The sequence below is a fragment of the Branchiostoma belcheri genome, unplaced genomic scaffold, assembly GCF_001625305.1.
Source record: "Branchiostoma belcheri isolate BF01 breed outbred unplaced genomic scaffold, Haploidv18h27 scaffold42, whole genome shotgun sequence".
Taxonomy (NCBI): domain Eukaryota; kingdom Metazoa; phylum Chordata; class Leptocardii; order Amphioxiformes; family Branchiostomatidae; genus Branchiostoma; species Branchiostoma belcheri.
In genome coordinates, this window is record NW_017804043.1 from 1817548 (window position 1) to 1831355 (window position 13808).

Sequence of the window (13808 nt, forward strand, 5' to 3'; positions counted from 1 at the left end):
AGAAGACTGTATTAAATAAAGAAGAGATAACATCCTCTGTTGAAATATGCCCAAGCTAGCTCACAAAACAAAGTTGGTTTTACACCAAAAAGCAGTTACTCAAGCAACTGGATATGATTTTGGCACGTCAGACGTTTCAGCTAGTATCCACTAGCTTTCATCAGTGACTGGCTTAGCCAGAGGAAAAAGCAGGTTTATAAGCACAAACTGTTCATTGATATGCAAATAAAATGAAGACAATTTTTTGGATGTCAAAAAGGTTGGCAAAGGATGGCACAAAGTTTGTTTTGCTTGCGTAAGAGTTCTAGCCTTGATATCCTGAATAATCAATAATAATTACGCAAAAAGGGCACAGAATCCCCCAACAAACCCGTGGTCATTTGAAAACATACTCCTATATTACCAGCTATAAATGCGCAAAGATTACACCATGTGTAAGCATCGCGGTTATATGGTACTAATTGTAAAGGTAAGGACGTCTTTAATTCATCCATACATTGCTGCACATTTAGCTTATCGTTGTTGTTTACTATAATGTCTTTATCAGCTCTGTACATGGTATACAGATGCTTGGGAAGCTTAAGGTATGGGGGAATAAGATGGTTTCCTCATGTTGTTGCTTTGTTTCGTGATATTATTCTGTACCTTTCCTGCTACCCTGCCATGACAACTAACTCTTAGACTTTAGCTCATCGTTGTTTACTGTAATGTATTTTTTCTCGATGTTATTCTCTACCCTTTCCTGTTTGTGCTATCCTGCTGCGACACCTAACTCTCCGACTGTCAGTTCTCATTGTAAGACACCAGCTTGATGAGAGCCAGATACTAGTTGATTTATGTCTCTTGGACTGAATTTCCTTGAAGATTCGAATTCTTACGTCTAAGATGTTTACGTTGATATTTAAACCAGGCTTTAGCTGACTTTGTGTTTCTATATTTAGGTGTGGAACACATGTGTCGCGGTCTCTCTTTAAGTTAAAGAGCGTAGAGCAACAAACGTTAAGACTCTACTTTGCTTACCATATGCACTCCGGCTTTCTTTTACTAGATGCGTGCGAATACAAAGTCAAACTTAATTGTACAACGATTGTAACAGGTACAATGTATGACAAGCTCTCTTCATAGTTACTACATATCTAGCTGATATCTACTCTAACGTCTACAGTAATGCATATAACTTCTATGTATCGAAACTGACACTATACTATTTCATAAAGGTGATATTATACATATGGAGCATGGCCTACATGATAACAAGCAGGAGTTCTACATATACTACATAAACCCTAAGATGCATGCGCTCAGCGTACTACTAACAAGGTTCTGGATCGTGAGCAAACTTGCAAAAGTGTAATTGTGTCGTCCTCTGAGGTCGCTCGCTGACGTATGTAGCGTGGGATGATTAGAAGCACGAGAAACTGTTTTAAAAGTCGATACAAATCCCGCATGTCCCGTATGTCAGGAATTAGGGTCATCCGGAGACCGACACGACTTGCTAACGAAGGATGGGTTGACTTAAGGGATCTTAAGGCGTAGGAGTGTCCTTAAGAAGTGTCTTCAGATCTAAGGATGTGCATCATACAAACAACACGTTAAGGTGAAGACATTTACACTGAGAAGTTTCGGGTGTTGACTTGTAAGTCATACATTATCATCAATGCTTAGAAAACGTTTGACGTGAGCGAATTTTCCTCTTTTATTATTCAAAGCACGGGGTATTCAAGAGATGTTATCGTAATTTGCATCAGAAGTGTTGTCAAGTATATGATTTATGCAGAAAACTTCAGTATAGCAGTGCGTCTGTCAGGAGAAAATGTGTACCTATAGACTTAAACTAATGGAGATCCTACTAAAACAAATAACACTAAAAACGAAAACAAATTAGGAAAGCATCAAAACATCGTACGTAATCACTGAAGATCACCAGATCACCTTTGTGCATAAGACGGGTAGATGTATATCTCTTCCATTTGTTCTTAGACAGGCTTTCAGTGGGAGATTTTCACTTGATCGTATCAGCAGTTCATGCGTCCGAGTCTTGCAACCTGCTTTTCAGGTCGCACTCAGGGCTTAACACAGCAATAAGTGACTACAATACTAGCCTGGATGCCAGACCCATAGCACACTAGGCTATGGGTCTGGCATCCTGGGGTCTGGTTATCCTGTGTTACTTGGGCCTAGTGTGCAATGGGTCTGGAAATACAGGCTACTACTACAATACATACGTTGATACAGCAACGGCATTGGGAACAACTATGAACAACTGTGCATTGACGAAATGTCGCCATATCAGTGTGCATTATCTCTTCGGAGCTTAGCCCAGGCTCTTCAGAGATAATATATATCTCCGCGAAGATAATGTCTGCAGGTCCTATTGGCCTGTCCTGGCTGCCCCGACCTCTAGTGCCAGGCCTGACCGGAATATGCTATCTGGGTTTCCTCATGCCGAACTACAAATAGCGCGATGTCTCACATCTGTAATTCCTTCACTCAGACCAGCTGTTCGGAAAAGATCCCTGCCTTGAAGGGCTCTTGTCGTCATGCCCCCTCCTTACATGTAGCCTGAATGCCAGACTGTTTTAAGGGCCAGCCCCAAGCTAGATCAGTTCATCTACAATTTCCTTCGGGAACATGTTGGCCCGGGAGCCGAGAAGCTAGCCTATATACTGGCCCTTGCAACAGTCTGGCACCCAGGCTACCCTACATACAGGATCTAGGAGTTGAACAGCACTAGTAATTCGTTAATCTGTACGCATGCAGTGCAATGTCCTCACGTACATGTATGTTGACAAAATCCGAGTGTATGGCTCATTTGAGCCAGTGGTCTGTAACGAACTGTGTAATTACAATGATACAGATTAGCTTCCTAGACAAAATATGCACATATCAACAAACGCGTATAATCATTGTGATAACATTGGATCTATATTACTACATGTACACTAGTTTAATTTCAACGTTGTATCGCGGTTTTATTTTGTAAACGATAGATAGCGAATGGATCATGACACAAATATCCTTCTATCAATACCTCAGAGGGGAAAGTTTATGGTAAAGGTGTCGACTCGGTATTCATCGGTATGCTTGGTACGTCAACCGTGTCTTCCACTGAGACTTCCAGAGATCAAACGTTGATACGGCGCGTGGCGTTGACTGATCTCGCCATACATCTGATACAATTTACTAGACCTGCAGCACTTCGAAAGACGATCAATTTTTAGCCGAGACAAACCATGTATCCTCCTCTCGATATCTGGCCGTATTTGGTCTCTTTCTCCATCAAGCTTAAGGAAAGTGGCAATCATGTTGTCGTATTGCTACCAGGTAATTTCCCGCCTTAAACAGGTCTCTAGTGACCATCTGTTTATGGAGGAGGAAGAGAAGTATGTCATAGATCTAGTAATTACGTCCAATTTAGTGTTTATCAGGTTTCTGTGTTGCGAAGAGGGGTCGTTCTCTTTTGGGTCGATTCTTGAGTCGCTTCTTACGCTGGTATGGTATTTTCTGCATCTCGTAACCAATCCAAGGAAAGTGTACCTTTAACTAGTCTAAGAATTGATGGAAAATATAATGAAACAGTCGCTACAGTAGGAAAAAGGCAATACATTTACAACATTTGTCAGCTTAGATTTGTCATTTCTGATTGCATTCAAATCCGCAGAATCTGTCATGACCAGAATGGCACTATCGATAACAGTGAATGTCTATAGCGAAATAGAATCCAGGATTTAAAGCTTATATTGTGACAGATCTGAAAAATTACATCAAGAATCGCTAAACGTCACTATATCTCCTGTGAGCCAAGCGTAATATTGCCCAAACTTTATTGCGTATATGAATATCTTATAAAATGATGACAACGTCATGTCAAATATTGATATGTCCAAAAATGATATTGCAAGGTAAGCATATCATATTGCATCCTACTGCAATATTAAAATGTAATATCATTCCTTGGATCCATGTTTAATAAAACATTGCTAAAATCGTCCACGAAACTGGATAAGTTACTTCTGAGTTACGTTTAAGATATTTCGAACCATTGTCTTGCATTTACGTTACACCTTGACATTGTGGAATGCCGGAAGTGACCCTGGAAATTGAATTGTTCTTCCGTGAACAATTCGGTACCACGTGGGGCTGCTACTTGATTGAAATGGGCGACCGCCAAATTGAAAATCTTTGATTTAATTAACTTATACCAGACTTGGTGGGCGTGGTAGAATTCCAAGAAACCTACAATGTCGACGTTGAAAAAAAGCCTCATTTTCCTTATGCTGTTTTGTTTCTCTGAAAGTCGGCAAGGGTTCGAATTCGCTTTGTCATGATATATATAAATGCATGAAATAAAGACTAAGCTTTAACTTCCAACACTTAGATTACAGAAATGAGACTTACCCCAAATTTCATAATGACTTGTACCAACACAGATGAACTTTCGTACTATATATAAATGTATTTTCTTTTTCGTGAATAAGTATTACTAGTATTCGGTATGGTCTATGTTACTCCTTCTTTTCCCTCTATATTGAATCATTAAGTAACTTTGCACTTTCATATTCATATCAGATACTTGAGAGGTCAATATCCAGACCTTTGCAATTGTACAACAAGTCGCCACCATATGGTGTTCCCCATTATGCACCAAATGAATGGCACTCATGCTCATAAAGACGCCTGAATTGGAGACTTGCGTATTGATTTTGATATACAATTTGGCACGTTGACGAGTCATACAAAGGAATCAAATTGAAAACAGCCTTCTGGGATTGGGGAAATATGCATATGTTACATTTGTACTTTCTTAAGATTGTTCTAGATGCTGGAGATATCCACCCCAAGATAGTCTGAGACAGTTTATTGTGATACATGATATTAGGTAAAACAAACGTGTGTTAGTCTTGAATTTTATAGCTGAGTTCAATGTCGTGATCGCCTTTATTGGATAGCGGTATATCTTCATTGGTGTGCCTTGTTGTATTATAAATCATCTGTAAGTATTTCATATCAAAATAGATTCAATGAAATCATTGTTCGAATAGCAATACATTGCTAACAAGAGTTCCACGATCTCATACCTTCGCCAAATGATGTTAACCCTTGCGGTTGACGAATTATACAATTCTAATCATTGATTTTGTAAATAAGAGCCTCATTTGCATGGATTATATAAGTTAATCATATTCTCCACCCAATGACAGCCTTATCTTAACAAAAAGGCTATTACAGCACTTCCTCATAAATTATGCTCAAAAACATAACCTTCTTGGCGAAGGTAACAAAAAACAGCTAGCGCCAAACTTGGCGTATCAACCGTAGGTTTGACATTGATTTCAAACTTATAAGTATAATGATAGACAGGATATTAAACTGCTCATTACTTTATGACTCCCATATCTCTTGATGACAGATGCCAGGTGTTGTTTTCACATCTATGACGTCAGCGATGTCAGCCAAGTTCCCCTCATCCTCACATTACTCTGATTAAATGTCAGAGTCATTACCCTTGTATAATGGAAACCCAACAAATCTTCAATTAATCACGGTATTTTCTCCTTTCTATTTCCGATTTTGCTGATTGTCGTTCGTTTGAAGGCTAGAGAGTCTGTGCTGTAAAATGCTGGCGCTTTGTCATCTCTATTGTAATTTCATAGTCTGGTGGTCGAACGCAATAAAACTTGTGATGGCATGTCCATAAATGCCGCGAACCGTGACTCCCTGTAGACTTCTCAATAAGTGTCGTAAAATATGAATTTGACGCTCAAGTTCACGTCTGGGTCTTATTAATCCATAAAAATGACGGAGTGACTCAATTTAGGCACAGATTGAGTCAGATGAGGTATATTCCCACTGCACCCTGGGACGGCAGACGATTTTAAGCCCTCTGCTCATGCGTACTGGACACCAATCTGTACGTTCGAATACAAAAAAAAAAACACTTCTAAGAATTCGTATGTCTCCATAACTCTGTCAGACAAATGTAAAGTTAACCAGATGCAATGTAATCCATGTTTCCTGTGGGGTTTATATCACTTCAGCTATTCGTCTTTGGGCTGACTCCAAGGGCAGGTCGCGAAGTATCGTTCCACTGAGACGTCAGTCAAAAGTTTTCCGCGGAAAATCGTTCCACAGAGACGTCAATCATCCCGACCCCGGGCTGTTTTCCCGCCATTTCGTCTCTGATTTTCCCGCCATGAAGTCTCTCCCTCCAGCATGGTCTTGTCACATCTCACAGTCAGGACTTGTCAAATCTGAAACATCAGTTACGGTGGGGTGAGGAGGCTAGGCCTAGGAAAAAATGTTGTGTTTCCAGTTTCAGTCCTGAAAAAAAATCGGTAGGTAGTCCAACTTATACAATACAGTTTAACAAAGTAACACTTGCACTTTTATTTTCAATGTTAATATTAGAAAACCAATTGTACAACGTTTTATCACTCGGGTGTCGGATCATGGAGCTAGAAAAGGTTGTTCAGCTCGAAAAATTTATTAATGCCCCTTGCAAGGATCCACCCCCAACAAAAGGCTAGGGTCTGAATTTTTTTCTAGGGTCGGTCGGGAAACAGGAAACACAACATTTTTTCCTAGGCCCTATCGGCCGCGCTGCGGTAGATTTAACAGTATAATCATTTCATCTGACACATAACTGTGGGGTCGTGTGGCGCAGTCGGTAGCGCGTTCGGCTCACACCCGAGAGGTCGCGGGTTCGAACCCTGCCCACGTCGCCGATCTTGTGTCCTTGGGAAAGGCACTTTACACGACTTTCCTCACTTCACTCAGGTGTAAATGAGTACCTAGCTTCGGCTAGGGACGTCCCTCGGATAGGACGTTAAATGGAGGTCCCGTGTTTGGGGAGAGCCACACCCCACGCACGTTAAAGAACCCACCGCATTTATCGAAAAGAGTAGGGGACCTTCCCGGTGTGAGTGGTTCAAACGTTACAGTCTGTTCTCGGGGTTGACATCTTTGAAAAGGTGATACTCGGTTGGGTTAAGGCGGCCTAGGCTGATATTCATGTTCGAGTTTGGACGTGTGTCTGCACGATTGCCACATACAGGTTGCGAATCCGAATCATGTTCCACCATGTTCGATATGACGTCATTCGAATAGAACGCGTGTTCGAATTCGCGGTTACCGGCGGTCATTTGTATGTTTCCCCTGTAAACCCGCGTTGTTACGCATTTTATTCACGGAGTATGACTTAAACGGCTTTACGCGCAGCTGAAAACAACATAATTCATCTTTAGAGTAATCCATGTTTACGTATTATCACTTTTTTATCAAAATTGTCCGAGGCTATTTTGCATATATGTCGAAATTTTTTAACTGTGGCGATTTTTTAACGAAAAATGACAGAAAAAATAGCTGTTTCTGTCGTTTTGGGCCCAAAAAAACAATGTAACTGTCATTTAAAACAAAATAGCCTCGGACAAAAATAATAAATAGGGGGTTGGCTTTCTACTTGTAAAATATCATGATGAAAGGTGTTGTTACCGCTTGCGCGTAAAGCCATGAAGTAAACCGCTTTTTTTTAACCAAAATGTTGATTTTTAACCCAAAAATTCAGAAGTAGTAAAAACAAAATAACCTTTATTCAATGTGTTTCATGTACTACTAGAACTGTGTGAAGTTTAGTTGTGGTGCGACCAAGCTATCAAAAGTTACAGCCATATGTATGAAATACTAATCATAGTTGGCCATAGGCTGCCTTAACCCAACCGAGTAGTCACCTGTTATGTCAATCCTTCCACAAATGTGGTGAATCGTCATAAAAAAAAAACGGTGGGTTGAGATGTTAAAAATAAACAAGCTTTGTCATTTCCCCATTCGTTTAATAGTCAGGAGGAAATGAGCTTCAAACAGTGCGTAAAACCTCCAAGGAAGTAAGCAATGCATTAGAACAAGTGACAAGGAAAGCTAACATTGACACTGTGTCTGTTACCTTGACACGAGCTTTCAGAAAAAATAAACTACAAGTGAGAAGGGGAAAAAGCTGTTCTTGGCAGCGACGTTGGAAGTCTATTCCCTGCTGGAAACACTGAATCTCTCACATGTAACGTTAACGTAGGAATTGAGATCAACTGAAAATTAAAACTGTTACAATAAATTTTCTAGATATACAGCAACTTGAGATTGTAAAGAAGAGTGACTGAGGACATTTTAATCATCATGAAAATATCAGTTTGGTTGACAGTTAGACTCTAATATTAATTTTTAATATTAAAAGTACTCAGTTGTATTTTTTGCAAATCTAATAAAAGTAACAAAACTGGTGTCAGTTCAGGTATTACTAAAAATTACCCAGAGGACATTTTTATTACATCATGAAGTAAAATATCTAAAACAGGAAGCTTCTTTCTCTCCCCGCCTTTTTTCAATCATTGCTTATTTCTGAGTCATTTAAAAGATAGACAGATAAAAACAATTTCTGACCGGATTTTGCGTTGATTTCATTTACGATTTGTCATGGGTTGTTTAGTTAACACTATCTATCTTTAAGAACTGTTTTATACATAGTGTCTTTAGCAAGAGGCGACGACAAACGAGGTTTGGATTGCAAAAACAGACTTGGTGAACTGTGTGAACCGACTTGCACACTGTATATATGTGTGACATGTGAACACTTTTAAACCTATAATATTGGCAAACCTGGCCATGCCTTCAAGTACCAGAGTTATCAACCAAGGATTGACAAAGACAAGGATTGAGGCGTTCAAGAATTCATTCTTTCCTAGAACTATCGCAGAGTGGAACTCGCTGTCACCAAGTATAGTAGGGGCATTGTCACTAGATAGCTGTACATAATGTTTAGAGTTAGATGTTCAAAGGTTAGGTGTAACAAGTCGATCGGTGTAATGTAGCCAGCTGCCGCCGCGCCGCGTGCCTGCGAAGCTGGTGTGTTACGCCGAAACGCGGTTATAACGGCTATACAGATACAGATACAGATACAGATACAGATACAGATACAGAAACCTACAATATTGGCAGACCTATTGTATACAAGAGAGCTTATTTGAATCTATGTGAATGTAAGATGGCCTTGACAAAGGCCACCTAAAGCTATGGGAACTAGAGAGGCCGACATTTGCTTGGGAGCAAATACAGCATATTTCAGTCCATCTCCCTCCCACGCAAAAGTGGACTATTCCAAACCTATGTACCCCAGTGTAAAACTGGCAAAGATTCTCAAATAAATGAGTTATATAGTAGCAATGTAATTGAGAACAAAGATGCAAGAACAAGCACATTGAATCTCGAAAGCTTTACTAATCTTCTTACAGGTATGCAAATACTAACAATGATGAGATTTGATACATTTTGAAGGTCTTAGGCACATAAAATTGAATGTGTGGGTCATTACGCACAACTTACGTGCAATGTGACCTCAGGTAACCCGCAATGGAACACATGTTCCATAGCCAACGGCCATTCTTTAGATAGAACATGGAACGGGTATGGCACTTTTGGCCCTTTTTTTGCTGAAAATAGCCATTAAAGTCCCCCAAATGAGTCATTTGGAAGTGGTGTATGCCAAATATGTGACTGTTGTTCTGTAGACACATGTTCAAGGTACCCTTATACCGAATTTCAGATCATTAGGTTGTAAAACCAGGGCTCAGGATCCAAAAATCCATTTTTGGCGAAAAATGCCCCAAAAAACCTCCATAAAAAATTTTCAAAGGCATGTATAAAAAAAATGAAGAAAATGCCTGGGGGTATTGGCCCACTCTACCTCCATGCCAAATTTCAAGTCATTTGGCTGAATGATGGCGGAGTTGAATCCCTCTGACTGTGTGGCAGGAGGAGAAGGAGGAGAAGAAGAAACATCAGAGAACACAATATATTTCATCCATACCATGGTATGGACTGAAATATAAAAATAAATTTAGCAACTCATAGCAACTGCTTATAATATAAGTAATCTCTTTCATAAGCGCCTTTTGTATCCTGAGCCGGATGTAGCCTTTAAATTAAAAACGATATTACTTGATGGAATCCCTTGTATTTATAATGAATGAATGAACTTTATTGCTCGACAATCGTACATCCTTGCGTGTGACTGAAATATTACACTCACGGTGGCCAGACCAGTTCAAAAGGTTGTAAGCCGGATATTCTTAAACATGTGAAGTTATTGTAAAGCAAGGTTAAACTGGAATTTCCTATATAATGCACACGTCAAGAAATCAGCCGTGCCACTCCAGTCTTTGTTAAGGAATTGTATAGTCAAACATTTTTGAAAGTCCAATATCTTGTGTTTTTACAATCGACATTACAGTCTGAACTTGCTTCATGGCTACTTCCACCAACACAGTTAGATAACATGTGAAGCTATGTTTGCATGACGCTGGTAGCGTTTTGTGGATTGTCAATCACCATAGCCCCCTTAATGCGTGTGGGCTCGCTGTTGAGCTTTTATTTATTCTAGCCAATTTTGTTTTGCTTCTTCTGCCTGGTACGTTCTGACGACCCCCATTGCCCTCCGCGATGCCTGGTAAGCATCTTCCGGCCTCTAATACACCTCCTGTCAGTGGTTATGTACTGCAGGCCATGTGATGCCTATTCTGTGGTCAGGCCTGCACGTGCAGGACATGTAATCTCGCCAGGGGTCCATAGAGAAGACGAGCTCAGGTCAGGAACTCTATCAAACAAGTCACAAGATCACTGGCTTTTAGTTCACGTAATGTAAGTTCTATCAAGAAGGCTTTGACTGGTTTAGAGTGGTACAAAGACCCCAATTAAGCCGCTTAGTTTGCACAAATCTTGAGCTTAATGAGAAGTTAATAGGCAGGACAGTATAAGGAAAAATCGAGGGTCTTGAGAGGATGTAGTTTTGTGACGTCATCACCTGACAGCGGTGCTGTAAGGAGAGATAAGAGATCGCATCTAAATGTGAAGGATTTCGTATGACTATGAGTCGGCAGGAAACCGCAGCCAAACATGTGGTTCATGTTCAGACACCATGCGGTATCCTGTTTGGAAGAACCTCACGCAAACCCTCGGCTTAAATACATACTTCAAGGACTAAAAAAATCTACGAACTATTTATATAGAACTATTTTATTTGACCTTCAAAGGAATATCTGAACGGTGAGAATTACATCATCTTACAATAGCAATATATATAGAAGAAAAATATTCATTATTATTGTTGAAGCACAATATATAACACTGTCTTTATACGTATACAGTACTGAGCACCCTGTTCGTAAAAGGAGTATTCTAAAAATAGTTAAATGCAGTATCATCAAAATATACAATCATATTTTAGCGGATGTACAGGGCCCAAATGCTTCCCCTCATGGGCGCCATACTGTTTACATTAGAACCATTTAACCAAGGATATACACAGCATGGCCGCAGTTGACCTTCGCCGTTCCCTAATTTGTTTACATGTCTCTCGTGCCCTCAGGAAACGGTGGCAGATTTGGAACAGATTTCAGACCTAAACGACAAGCGTGTTTAACAAACAACAGCTAATTAAATAAGCACCATGGTGTAAGATATCTCCAACGTGTTCTTATAATAGACCAATCATGCGTTTTCCCTTAGGATTAATATATCTAGAATGAAGGTGTTTAGTATTACAGATAAAATAACACTTAAGTCGATATAGATTGGTTTTATATGAAAACATGAAACAGAAACATCTGCATCTTTGCACAAGAGTCCCATATTCTATATCTTGTGTTTGAGAGTTAATGTACAAAAAGGTTTCGTTTAATTGTTGTAGTAGCGAATTTTAAGCATTTTGAAAACCAAATGCGTTAAAAGGCAGTGTCATGTTGTGCTTTAACGATAAGAATGCAGATTTTTTAGGCACATTGCCATTCAACGATGATGTAGATTTCACATGTTCGACTCAGATCTTCCTTTGAAGGCCCAAGGAAGTTACCTCACCCGCCTCAAGTGCACTTTACTCGGAAATGAAGTGTCTTCTTCCGCCGCCATCTTGTTTTTCGTTTAACCTTGGCCATAAAGTGACCATGAAGGTCACTACCCAAAGTCATAAACTTGAATAAGTCTCATAAAAGTATTATGTCATCTTGAAAGATGTATGTACGTAAATTTGAGATGTAATACCCGCATCATTAGAGTCGCCTTTGGCCGCCATTTTTATGTATGAGGGGTGTGACCTTATATGGTGATCCAGATCTTGCTTCGTCAGTTAAGGTTAGACATTCAGGTAATAATAAACGCCGAAAACAGTTACTCAGGCAACTGGATCCGGATTGGAAACGGTCAGACGTCTCAGGTAGCATCCACTACCTTTCGCCATGTCTATGCTTGCTTCAAAAACGTGCAGTACCTGAATTTTTTTTTATTCTAACATTTCATGACTAGACATGGTGACCACACTCAAGTTTTTTAAACTTATATTATGCCGCCACCAACGCAGAGGACAATACAAGACAGGACAATACTCATTTTGACTTGAGCTACGTGAGAAAAGTCGTGTTAAGTTCCTTTCCCACGGGCACAATATTGGAACATTACCTGGAAGTTTGACCGCCTTTCCTCACACTTTTACCTGTACATACAACTTCCGTAGGTTTTCCTCTGTAATGTTCGAAAGGTTGTTGAACCTTCTTGACAAGTTCGTTGACCTCGCGTTTTTGAAATCTAACGATGTCTTCAAGATTTGCCAATCAAAAAGTGTGCGAAGATGTCTAGTATCAAAGCCTTGTCAAGTATTAGAGCTATGGCGTATTCCTCGTCGACTGTTTTACAGGAGAACTAAATGTAAACATTCACTCTATAACTCTGCCATTCACGCTTAATTAAACAAACACGTTAATAGAGATTTATAGATAATTAAAATTATCAAGCGGTCGCGATGACTTCGCAGAAATGAAGACTCTACCGTTTCCATGGCAATGGATATACGTAAATCGGACCACATATCGCCTATAGGTATACACTACAATGAACATGTTGAAAACTGTGATATTTATATATACGTGACCTAAGGGTAAGACAAAACATACAATAGATTTAATTAACATTGTTTTGTTCTCAGTGGCAGACAGGTAGTGAGTAAAGGTTTTTAGTTTCCCCCATAGAACTTAGAAAAGAGGGGTACGTATGGCAGAGACGGTTGCCAAAGAACAGGTGTCTGTTTTTCGTCAGCAAATTTGAAAAGTTGACAATTACTTCCTTTCTTTAACCTTTATGGAGATGGACGTGTATTGAGAGTTGTTTAATTTCACTGAAGCAGACAGGAAGTTAGGATTACCTGATGGCTGGGTCTTAACGCTTTTTGCGGGGGAGTTTGAGGGATTTGCAATGCAAATTTCGTCTAAAATTCCGGGCTATATAACGCGCAAGCCCTTCGCAGATCGAAGACTTTACTTGAGGGTATGCGCCAGGCTTCAAGAGTCATCACTACTGCCCAGCTCTTGTAGTTAGTCAGTGCCGACATATTAGCGGTGAAAACTGTTGTTTGCGATAGTCCGAGTGGTAAGTTTTAATCCAATTGTTCTACATTTATAAGTCTGTGCGTTCAACTCAGTGTAGTAGCCCTTGATCTTTTTGTTTATTACCTTTTCTACTTGCTTCTTGGTTGTTATTTTCCACAGAGCATTAACTAAAACTGTCCATTTTCTTCTCACCTTACATTGTGGAATGAGCCCTTAAGCTCGCCGTATCCCTTTATCTGGACATGCAGTGGTTTGGGATTTTCCAAAATGGTTTTCTAATGGTACATTTAAGAACATTCCTGCCAAGCAAAGTAGAGCTGTAAAGACGATTGCGTCCAGCTTAGAATCCTGAACGATTTTCCGCCTTGAAGTAGACCGGAGCTAGCCAAG

General features: G+C 39.9%; 1 protein-coding gene and 1 non-coding gene across 2 annotated transcripts in view; both read left to right on the forward strand.

The window, feature by feature from the left end:
* LOC109478137 (sphingosine 1-phosphate receptor 1-like) overlaps positions 1-13808 on the forward strand; it is a 29248-nt gene that overhangs the window by 2973 nt on the left and 12467 nt on the right. The window lies entirely within an intron of this gene.
* Positions 6651-6722, forward strand: Trnav-cac. Its single transcript has one exon. It is a non-coding gene; the product is annotated as a tRNA-Val (tRNA).